The 12583-nt window shown below is 38.1% G+C and overlaps 2 pseudogenes; both read left to right on the top strand.

Moving 5' to 3' along the window:
- Positions 1–5514: 5514 nt before the first annotated feature.
- Positions 5515–5918, top strand: LOC126030007 (protein cornichon homolog 1-like; annotated as a pseudogene).
- A 4782-nt stretch (positions 5919–10700) lies between these two features.
- Positions 10701–11516, top strand: LOC126030822 (BCL2/adenovirus E1B 19 kDa protein-interacting protein 3-like; annotated as a pseudogene).
- The last annotated feature ends 1067 nt before the right edge of the window (positions 11517–12583 follow it).

The following is a 12583-nucleotide window of genomic DNA, read 5'->3' as shown; positions in this document are numbered from 1 at the left end:
CTAAGAAATGCTCAGTTCATTTATCCTTACAATGAATTCCAAGTTTATTAGCGTGACTTTTTTCAAACAGTATATTCTTTACTTGCATATTAATTCCTCAGGTGAATATGCCTTTTTAAACATGTCTCATGGATGGCTGTGACTAGCTGCTCTTTTCATGTATTTCTTTATTTGTGTGTTTTCATCTGTAGGTGTCAGAGTTAAAGCTTGTTTAAATGAATAAGAAAAAGAGGCAAGATCAGTCGTACAGCAGGTAGGGCAGTAGCATAGCAGATAAGGCATTTGTTTTCTATGAAGCCGACCTGGGTTCAATCTCTTTCACCTCAGATAGATGGTACCTTGAGCCCCACCAGAATAAGCCCTGAGTACCTCTGTTTGTGGCCTCCAAACTAAAACAATCCAAATAAAAGTAAAAGCATACACTACTATTTTCTTAGATGTGAAAATTATGTTTATCTTAAAATGCTCCACACACAAAATAACCCCAAAAGTCTTATTTAGCAAACTTTACCCTCACCATTGATGAAGCACTTAGAAATTGAAATACCTTTCACCTCTGATGTGCTGGCCCCATTTTGTTTTCAAGTGCTATGACCTATACCATATGGGTCAGGCCTCCAACTACATCCTACGAATAGATCTTCAATGTCTGTCTATAAATGGGTGGGAGCGGGTAGGTGGTGGACTCTCTATGTTTGTCTAGCCTGTATTATAAACAATTGCGGGCTCCTGCAAGCCCCCCGGGGGGGGGGCGGCCAGCAGGAATCAGTCGGGAGGCTCACGGACGACCACATCTTTATTTAGCAGGGCTAGAAGCACAACCACACCTGTAAAAAATCTAAGAGAGGTTAGTAATAATGACCTTAGGCGATTAAACCGGTCTAAGGCGTTTATTGGAATACAGCACCTTCTTTTATAGGGAAGGTGAAGGGGGCAGGCAAAAAGCAGTGTCAATCAAACTTTTGGCGCGAAGGCTGCTACATTGCTCCATATAAGGCAAAGTTACAATTCAGGCTACATGAAACAAAGAAAGTAAATCATTTTCCAAATAAGGCAGTGGGCAGTGGGATAGGGGGCAGGACGACCTGCAAGTCATGGTTAACGTGCAGTTTCCATGGAGACATCTTGTGACCTTCTAGCTACATTCCTAAACTCTTAACTATCAGGAGGTGGGGGTAGATGTTCTTGCTTCACTGATCTTAAACAGACAATGTAACATAAACATATTGATAAGTGCCTCGTTAGCTCGGGAATGTGGTTTAGGGAGTGAGGTCTCATTTCTGGGAATGGTACCGGTCCTTTTTGTCCTCCTCCTGGCTAAAGTTAATTATCTCCTGCAGCTGCACATACTTTCCTGTTAGCTCAAGGACCTACAGCAAACACTGCACGTAGGCAGCTTTTAGGTGAAAAGCTGAACTATGGCAGAAAAACAGCAAAATGGCCTCAGACAAGTCACAGTCCCCAACAAACAATCCCTGCTTATATTATCCCTTCTTCCTCCCCACCCTGTTTACCACCTTAGAAAATCCCTTCTATCCTCCCACTCCCTCAACTCCGATCTGTTATCTCTCCCTATTTAATCTTCTTTACTTCAGCTCTTTATTCCTCAGAAACCAGGACCATCCCTCTGCCCCAGAAATCTGCCACCTGACTCCCAAAGTGAAAGAACACCCTCCCAAACCCTCATCTCTTACCCCAGCAAGAAGGTGTAGCCACTGCTCCTGATAACTTATTCTATGTGACTCTTTTTCTCCCACCTTCCCTTAATGTGGACTGTAGCTTGCTACCGTATTCAGCCCCAGAGGGACCTCCAGCTTGAGGACTCTACCTGATTTTTGACTGCTGCAAACCATTTCATCAGGCTCCACAAGACCACAGTGTGGAAGGAAAATGTGTCCTAGATCTTATCCTCCCCCAATTATCTCAAAAGACTTAATGGGGATATCATAATTTCTGTTTCTGTAGACACATTTCCTTAATAGTTATAACTCTTAGCAGTTATTTTCATATATAAAGGTAACCTACCCATCTTTTTTTAGTTCTCATTCTACTTAGTAGGAAATTCTAGTAGAAAGTCTTGCTTGGGATATGACCTCAGATCAAAACCAGGGCACAAAGAATGCATAGCATGTTATTTTTACCTACAAACGCACTAATAATATAATATGGCACAGTTCCTTTTCGCATAGGCACACTAAAATAAGGAAATTTTATGTATAGAAAGAAATTCTTATCTAATAGGGATAAGACCCCATACAATTTATAATCCACCCTGAACATATGTCATGGGAACTTTAGTTAGACCTCAATTGATGGGACATCGACTGTCCAGTCCCAAACCTCAAATCCCAAGCTTAGCATTGACACAGTTTCCTACACCAGCACCCAGAATCAAGCTCCTTCTGGAGGGAGACCTTAATATACATTCTGGCACCAAATTGCTCCAGGGTAGGTTCATTCATATTACACTTTAACAATGAGGAAACAGCAACAACTTGATCTAAGGGCAGGTTGTCCTACCTCATCACCTAATGGTGAGATGTAAAATCAGAAGATGCTCCATCCTAGGATCTGTACAAAAACCAAGATCTCTAAATATGGAAGACTGACTACAACTACCACTGAACAGAACTTTTCCTGGGACCATAAAAACTATCCTAGGCTTCACTATCTGATCTGAACCAAAAAAAAAAAAAAAAACCCTATATCTCTAATTACAGATGACTGACTTTGATCATTGGAACCAAGCAGAACTTTTCCTGGGATCATAAAAAAAACTTGGGGTTCTACAACTAACATGTCTGTAGTCGATCTTATGACAGTATGCTTCTCTACCCTTGGGTAGAGACATCCTTTATCTCTTAGGTTAAATGGATTTCATTTCCCTTGTAATTTCCCTGATGTTTACTGTGCCTATGGAAAGAAAGAAAGAAAGAAAGAAAGAAAGAAAGAAAGAAAGAAAGAAAGAAAGAAAGAAAGAAAGAAAGAAAGAAAGAAAGAAAGAAAGAAAGAAAGAAAGAAAGAAAGAAAGAAAGAAAGAAAGAAAGAAAGAAAGAAAGAAAGAAAGAAAGAAAGAAGAGAGAGGGGGAGGGAGGGAGGGAAGGAGGAAGGAAGGAAGGAAAGAAGGAAGAAAGAAAGAAAGAAAGAAAGAAAGAAAGAAAGAAAGAAAGAAAGAAAGAAAGAAAGAAAGAAAGAAAGAAAGAAAGAAAGAAAGAAAGAAAGAAAGAAAGAAGGAAGGAAGGAAGGAAGGAAGGAAGGAAGGAAGGAAGGAAGGAAGGAAGGAAGGAAGGAAGGGAAGGAAGGAAAGGAAGGAAGGAAGGAAGGAAGGGAAGGAAGAAAGAAAGGAAAGGAAGGAAGGAAAGGAAGGAAGGAAGGAAGGAAGAAAGAAGGAAGAAAGAAAGAAGAATGAAGAAGGAAGGAAGGAAGAATAATCCACACATGTCCCTTTTTCTTTTTTTCTTGTCTTTTCCCCCCTTTTTTTCTTCTTCTAATTTTATTTATAGATTCTAGATAGGGGCTGCCACATTTTTACAGAACCATAGAACATGAACCATCTTGTACTACCTCATATTTCTATGTCCTCCTGCAAATTGAGAAAAGAAAAAAAACGTCCAAACTATAACAAGAGATCCAAACTATAACAAGTTATATACAAAATGGACCTGTTACACTAGCAGTCCAGTGGATTAAGGGGAAGTATGGGATGTAAGCTGGGAACTATGGTTGAGGGAGGTCAATACTGGTGGTGGGAATGACCTTATCTCATTGTCACTATGTACCTGAATTAAAACTGTGAAAGACTTGTAATTAACATTAGTTTCCATTAAAAAATTAAATAAAATAAGAGCATAGTAGAAATGCATAATTCACCATGTGGTCTGGAGCTAAGATGTTACTATGGTTTGTAAAGGCATTTGGAGGTGTGCTCTGATATTTTACAATAATTTTTTTATTTAAACACCATAGTTACAAAGGTGTTCATAGTAGGGAGTCAGTAATAGAATGTATGCTGCCCTTAACCACTGCAACTTTCCTGCCACCAATGTCCTGAATTTCTCTCCACCCCACTACCTCCTGTCTGTCTCTGGGGCAGGCATTCTGCTTCTGTTTCTCACTATATCTCTTTTCTTTCTCTGATTTTATGTTCATGTGCTCCTCTTTCTTTCTTTCTTTCTTTCTTTCTTTCTTTCTTTCTTTCTTTCTTTCTTTCTTTCTTTCTTTCTTTCTTTCTTTCTTTCTTTCTTTCTTTCTTTCTTTCTTTCTTTCTTTCTTTCTTCTTTCTTTCTTTCTTTCTTTCTTTCTTTTTTCTCTTTCTTTCTCTTTTTATTATTCTTTTCTTATTTCTTTTTGTCTCTCCTTGCTTTTCTTTTTTCTTCTGTCTTTCTCTTTTTTATCATTCTTTCCTTATTTCTTTTTGTCGCTCCTTTCTTTCCTTCTTTTTCTTCTGCTTTCTCTTTTTTATTATACTTGCAGTGTTCAGGACTGACTCCTAGCTCTGTAATCAGAGATCACTACTGGTAAAGTTCTGAGTATTACATGTTGTACAACAGATTGAACCCAGGTTGATCACAGGCAAGGCAAATATACTATTGCTACAAATCAATATCCTATATATTTCTTCTATGAAATCTACATTACAGTTAACATGGACCTCTATATTTTTATGTAACAATCACCACATATTGTTCATCATGAACAACACATCAAATAATTATCCAAAGCTATAAAACAGTGGTATCTGGTAAGTGGGCTGGCAAGGTGGATGAAATCAGGAAAGCATTTATGTATTTATTTCTTCTGATCTTCTATACAGTCTACATGTCATGAAAACTCACCTGGATAGGAATTCTGAGCAGAAAACCCTGAAAGGAAGCACAAATTTCCCTCACCAAACCCAGGACTGCAAGGCAACAACTTTGTCTTGAGCAGCTTCATGTTGAACAAACTCAAGGACAGAGCAGAAGGGGTATTTACAACTTCCATGTCTGCTCATTAGGCTCACTGCCATCTAGTTACTGTGGCCACTAAGTACATGAGTTCCCTATGGATAATAGCCCTGAACAAATAGAAACTTTTTCTAATGCTCTGATCTCAAGAGAGCAAGCTTGGGTGTAGATGAACTCTCTGACCCAAGGGTCTCCTAGAAACTTAACTAACGTGAGTGTGATTTTTGTCCAAAACTCAAGACTTTGTGGATTAATGCTTTCCTCACACCTTGAAAGCATTCATTTGTGTTGGGACACAAACACAAAGAGATTGTTTTTCCTTTCTCTAACAGGACATAATACCATGATCCTATATCAAATCTCCACTGAATTTCTTGTTTCTTGACACATTTCCCAAACAAATAGGAATATTTTTACATCATGTAGAAATGGTCACAACAATATTATTTATAAGAAAAGTATCATCTCTCACATCTGAGCATGAACAAATTGTTTCTTAGGCTCAATTAGAAAAACTATAGTCTTTCTCCCTGGTAGGGATGCTGCTCAATGCTCCTCCTCTCTGGTCATGATGTTTACCTTCGTGGCCTTCTGTTATATGCTGGTGCTGGTGCTCACCATCTTTTTCACCATCTGGAACATTTAAAAAATTGATGAGCTGAAGACTGATTAAAAGAATCCTATATACCAGTGTAATATCCTGAATTCTCTCGTGATGCCGGAGTACCTCAGTGTAATGTTTCTTTATGCAGCAGAAACACTAGCTTTCAGTATTCCCTCTTAGCATATCCTATTTGGAAGTTTATGAGTAGACAAGTGATGAGTGGCCCAGGACTCTGTGATTCAACAACCATCATGAATGCAGATATTTTAGTATATTATGAGAAAGAAGGATGATGCAAATTAGCTTTTTAGCTTCTAGAATTTTTTTATTACCTACAGAGCATGATCTATGTTTTGGTGAGCTTCTAGAATAACATACAGAAGAATTTGTCCAGTTTAGAGCATGCAAAAGACCACAAAATGAAGAGAGTCTCACCAGCAAGATCCTGTTTCCAAGAATAGCCTAGGAAATCTGATCAATTACTTTAAAGAATGGTCCTTATTTTTAAAAATGTTTCCATATATTTTTCCTGTGGAAAGACTGTTTTTATGTTATACTTGGGTAAAGAATTTAAGTAGAATTAATATATAAATTAATATAAAATGATTATCTCTGGAATTGATAGATTTGAACTTGTACTCTTTAAGGAACAGCTATAATCCCTTGAACGGTTGCATTAATAATTGATTCTCCTTATTCCATTGGAAGCTTTAGTTTATAGGAACTTGTAGGGCTCATTTTTGTTTCATTGAAATGCCATATAATTGTAAACTAGAGCAGACACCAAGTGCTTCTGATGAACTGAAACTATATATTTGATCTGTGAGAAACTCATGAAGTTGCCTCATCTATTGTATAGGTGACTACATATAAATACATTTATAAAAAATAATAGTGGGATATTATCTTCCCTCTGACTTGAATTTTATTCCTCTATATTGCATGAATGAGAGATTTCCAGTATTTCCATCAGAGTAATATACTTGCTTCAAGTATTAAACACAAGTGAATAAGATACAAAAAATATTTGCTGAATTACTTGTGAAGAATGCATTTAAAGCTAATTTAAATGTGTTTTGATTTGTAAGACATACTAAATGGTAGCAAAGGTAGTCTTAAGAATTTGCAAATACTTTAGGGTTTTCAAAACCTAACTAAGAGAGATAACCAGCCTGCTATTTCTTTAATGCAATACAATAAAATCTGAATTTAAATAAAAAGACTATGCTGCACAGAATAATCTTTTGTTCACTCCTGACCTGTAGTGTATACACTAAAAGATATTAGATAACATTATATAGAAACAAAGTGGTAGACACTAGTATTATTTACCCAATAGTATATCATTCACATTATCAAGAAAAATAACTCAGAGCTGCATAAATGAATGTTAGAAACAGGGAGATAATAGTGAGATCTTTTATTTTTAAACAACTCCATGAAAATATTAACTCCTAGTTTTCAGAAGATCATTATAGCTATTGGTGGGGGGTGTTTGGGCCACACCTGGTGATGCTCAGGGGTCAATCCTGGCTATGTGCTCAGAAATCGCTCTTGCCTTGGGAGACCAAATGGGACACCGGGAACTGAACCAAGGTCTATCCTGGATCTGCCCCGTGAAAGGCAAATGCCCTATCACTGTGCTATAACTCTGGCTCTGTTATAGGTATTTTAAAGAAAATAAAAAGTTTACTTGGTTTTATCTATAATTTACTTGAAATTATGTTCAAGCTATCTACTGCTATAAGGAAGCTTTACAACAGGGGTCTCAAACTCAATTTACCTGGGGGCACAGGAGGCAAAGTCGGGGTGAGGCAGGGCCACATAAGGGATTTCGCTTACCGAATATTCACAATAAAAATCGCATTAGTAAAGAAAAATATCGCAAAATTCGCATTAAACATTTGCATACCCCAAACAAAACTGCTCGGGGTATGCGAATGTTTAATGCAATTTTTTCTTACTAATGCGATTTTTATTGTGATTATTTGGTAAGCGAATAATCGCGAATACTGTGATATTTGAAAGCCAGCTGCAAGCCACAAAATGTTGTAAGGAGGGCCGCAAATGGCCCGCGGGCTGCAAGTTTGAGACCCCTGCTTTACAATTACCTTAGACCCAGGTTAAGATCATTGAGATATTATTAAATTATAAGCAAAACAAAAAAACTTCAACAAAAATTAAGACACAACATTAAACATTGAATCTTAAAAACTAAAAAGAGAAGTTGAAATCAAACCATTTTAACACTGGGACTATTTCAAGCAGGGGTCTCAAACTCAATTTACCTGGGGCCGCAGGAGGCAAAGTTGGGGTGATCCTTGAGTGCAAAGTCAGTAGTAAGTCTTGAACATTGGGGGGTGTGACCCAAACAACTAAAACAAAACAAAACAAAAAAGATGCCTCTAAGGCAGGGCCACAAAATGTTGTACCAAGGGCCACAAATGGCCCGCGGGCCAGGAGTTTGAGAGCCCTGATTTAAAGTATCAGAAAATAAAACACTTTATATATATATATTCACCAATGTTGATATGCATACTTTACTCCAGAAAATCGAGGAACAACTAATCTTTTTTTGAATTATGTTCCAAATAGATTTTTCCTTTTTTTTCCTTTTTTTATATTAATGTCTTTATTTAAACACCTTGATTACAAATATGGTTGTAATGGGGTTTCAGTCATGTAAAGAACACCCCCCTTCACCGGTGCAACATTCCCATCACCAATGTCCCAAATCTCCCTCTTCCCCACCCCACCCCCACCTGTACTTGAGACAGGCTTTCGACTTCCCTCATTCCTTCACATTATTATGATAGTTCTCAGTGTAGTTATTTCTCTAACTGCACTCACCACTCTTTGTGGTGAATTTCATATCATGAGCTGAATTTGCTAGCCCTCCTCTCTTTGTCTATGATGATTATTGCAAAAATGTCTTTTATTTTTCTTAAAACCCATAGATGAGTGAGACTATTCTATGAGAGACACTATTTCTCTCCCTCTGATTTATTTTCCTCAGCATAATAGATTCCATGTACAGGAAAATTTCATGACGTCATCTCTCCTGACAGCTGCATAATATTTCATTGTGTATATGTACAACAGTTTCTTTAGCCATTTATCTGTTTAAGGGCATCTTTGTTGTTTCCAGAGTCTGACTATTGTAAGTAGCACAGCAATGAATATAGGTGTGAGGAAGGGATTTTTGTATTGTATTTTTGTTTTCCTAGGGTATATCCCTATGAGTGGCATAGCTTGATCATATGGGAGCTCAATTTCCAGGTTTTGGGGGAATTTCCATATCGCTTTTCATAAAGGTTGGACTAGACGGCATTCCCACCAGCAGTGAATAAGAGTTCCTTTCTCTCCACATCCCCACCAGCACTGCTTATTGCCATTCTTTGTGATGTGAGCCAATCTCTGTGGCATGAGATGGTATCTCATAGTTTTTCTTGTATAGGTCCTTCACATCTCTAGTCAAGTTGACTCCAAGATATTTGAGTTTGTGTGGCACTAATGTGAATGGGGTTGTTTTCTTAATACCCATTTCTTCCCTCTTATTATTGGTGTATAAAAAGGCCATTGATTTTTGTGTGTTAATTTTGTAGCCTGCCACATTTCTATATGAATCTATAGTTTCTAGAAGCTTTTTGGTAGAGTCTTTAGGGTTTTCTAAGTAGAGTATCATGTCATCTGCAAACAGTGAAACCTTGACTTCTTTCTTTCCTATCTGGATTCCCTTGATATCTTTTTCTTGCCTAATAGCTATAGCAAGTATTTTCAGTACTATGTTGAATAGAAGTGGTGAGAGGGGACAGCCTTGTCTTGTACCAGAATTTAGAGGAAAGTCTTTTAATTTTTCTCATTGAGGCTAATATTTGCCATTGGTTTGTGGTAGATGGCCTTAACTATATTGAGAAAGGTTCCTTTCTTTCCCATCTTGCTGAGAGTTCTCATCAAGAATGGGTGTTGGATCATATCAAATGCTTTCTCTGCATCTATTGATATGATCATGTAATTTTTATTTTTCTTGTTGTTGATATTGTGTATTATGTTGATAAAATTACAGATGTTAAACAATCGTTGCATTCCTGGGATGAAACCTACTTGATCGTAGTGAATGATCTTCTTGATGAGGAATTGGATTCTATTTGCCAGGATTTTGTTATTCATGATTGAATTACAGTCATGCAATGTGCAACAACCTTCACCAATGCACACTTCCCACCACCAATGTCCCAAGTTTTCCTCTCAACCTCTTTAATGCCTTCTTTTCTTCTCCTCACTCTTCCCTATCTCCACTGGCCAAAGGGTCTGTCTTTATTCCAATACCATGCTGTTTAATTGACTATTGAACAACTAAACATTAAATTTTATAAATACAATAAATTATAGAATAATTTAAAGCTGGGTAATCATTTTATCTCTTTAACAAACATTTACCCAAAGAAAAAATGCATATGGTATGTGAAAGGCATATGAAAGAATGCTCCACATAATTAACAATCTGGGAGATGCAAGTCAAAAACAAAGAAATATCACCTCATGTCACAGAGACTGGCACACAAAAAAGATCAAGAACTACCAGCGATGGCACAGATGCAGATAGAAAGGAACTCTCTCTGCTGGTGGGAATGTAAAATAATTCAGCCTTCTTGAAAAACAATGTAGATATTCCTCAACAAACTAAAAATTGAACTTCCATATGACCCAGTAATTCCACTCATAGGAATATACTATTGAAACCCAAAAACACAATATAGAAAAGCCCTCTGCATTCCTATATTGATTGCAGCACTATTCACAATTGCCAGAATCTGAAAGCAAACCAAGTGCCCGAGAACAGGTAATTAATAAAGAAATTGTGATACATCTACACAGCTGTTAGAAAAATTAAAGTAATAAAATTCTTATATACAGATGGATATGGAAAGTCAGAGGAAGAGAGATAAACATAAAATGATTACACTAATTTGTGGAATATAAAAATATAGTATTGTGGGGAGACTTGGCTTGTTGTGTAGCTTCCCCAGAGCCTGAGCTGAGCTGAGCCAGTCTTGCAGTAGTTGCAGCAGTGGGTCTAGCCTAGTCCACGATGTTGTTTCACTTAATAGAGCAGCTGCATAACAACAGCAATTGCGAGGAAGGCACAGTCTTTGCCGCTGAAGGCCAGCCTCAACAGTTCCTGGGTGGAGCTATCCATGAATAGCTGCAATGGCAATGATAATGGTAAAGGGAAGGATGGGAGGCTAGAACATGTACCTTCCTCATCCTCAATCCACAATGAAGATATGGAAAAGATTCTTTTGGATGCACAACATGAATCAGGACAGAGTAGTTCCAGAGGCAGTTCTCACTGTGACAGCCCTTCCCCATAAGAAGATGGGCAGATCATGTTTGATATGGAAATGCATACCTAAGGAGAGCACAAGTCTCAATCAGAAGAAGAGACTGTAGAAGGAGAAAAAGATGTCGAGGCTTTGAAGAAAAGTGCAGACTTGATGTCCGACTGGTCCAGTAGACCTAAAAATATTCCACTCAAGAATTCCACTTCAGACACCCTATGCGTTCTGTCTCGGGCCAGAGAGATAGCATGGAGATAAGGCATTTGCCTTTCATGCAGAAGGACTGTGGTTCGAATCCCAGCATCCCATATGGCCCCCTGTGCCTGCCAGGTGCTATTTTTGGAGCCAAAAGTAACCCCTGAGAGCTGCCGGGTGCGGCCCCCAAAAATAAGTGTTCTTAAGCATGAGGAAAAGTGGTGCCATGAAGAAAGGGGATATTTTCTCGGCTGAATTTCTGAATGTTTTCATCCCATCTCCCTTTCTCATGTGTTGGCTCTGGATCTAGGCATCTATATTGGAAAGTGACTGAGCACACCCTCTGCCAGCACCTATTGAGGGAAAGAAAAGCCCCTGGAAAAGTGTGTGACCTGTGAAGTGGTGTATTGTCACAATAGTTTATTGGAACTTGAGATCATTGTAAGCATGACCAACTATCAGTCTATTTTTACATATTCAAGTTTCAGTAACTCTGAAACCCAATATTTTACTCAAACTCTGTTGAGACATTTTACTAACCTAGCTCCCTTTTTGGCATGTAAGACATTTTAGCCTTTCCTAACAGAGTTTATTGTTGTTTAGAATTTGCAAGGGCTTCTTTTCCACAAACACCACCAGCAGGTTATAATTTTGTCAACAATACTATGACTCCTTTTAATGCCATCAAATTGAGATCTGCATCATTCATGATATAAATTTTACTCTACCATTTTTCTTTTAAAAATCAACCATTTTAAACACCTCCGGAGGAAACTCTGAATGCCATCCTGGCACCAACTTGACTTCCTGACATGAGGAAACAGCAACAACTTGAGCTAAGAGAGGGCTGCCCATCTCAGCACCTGATGGTATGATGCAACCAGAATACATGCTATCTTTTGCCCTAAGCAAAAACCAAAATCGGTATCTACAGAAGACTGACTTTGACAAATACTCCCACCCCAAAATGCACCAGCAATATAATATAGCACCATTTCTTCCTGCAAAGGCATACAAAAAAGGAAAAAATTTACATATAGAAACAAGCTCTTTTCTACTAGGGATTATATTTCATACTTTTTTTACAATACAGGGGCACCTCCCACCTTGAACATATGTCATGTGGAACCAACTTAGATTCCAGGTGATTAGACAGCGACTGTCCAACCCTGAACCATAGATCCCAGACATAGAACCGATACAGTTCTCTGCAATAGCTCCAGGAACCAAACTCCCTCTGGAACATTATTAATACTGCTCTGACACCAAACATGCACCTGTTTTGACATGATATCCTGACAATGAGGAAATCACAACAATTTGATCTAAGAGCAGGTTGTCTTACCTCACCATCTAACAATAGGATAAAGTCAGACGACCTGCCATCCTTTGATCTGTGCAAAAGCCAAAATAGCTATCTACAGAAGACTGACTGTGACAACCATGACTGGGCAGAACTTATCCTTGAACCAATATAAAAAGCCCTAGCCTAGGCC

Source organism: Suncus etruscus, chromosome 15, assembly GCF_024139225.1.
Source record: "Suncus etruscus isolate mSunEtr1 chromosome 15, mSunEtr1.pri.cur, whole genome shotgun sequence".
NCBI classification, from domain to species: Eukaryota; Metazoa; Chordata; class Mammalia; order Eulipotyphla; family Soricidae; genus Suncus; species Suncus etruscus.
The sequence above is the reverse complement of the archived record's forward strand: the minus strand, read 5'-3'. Positions and strand labels throughout refer to the sequence as shown.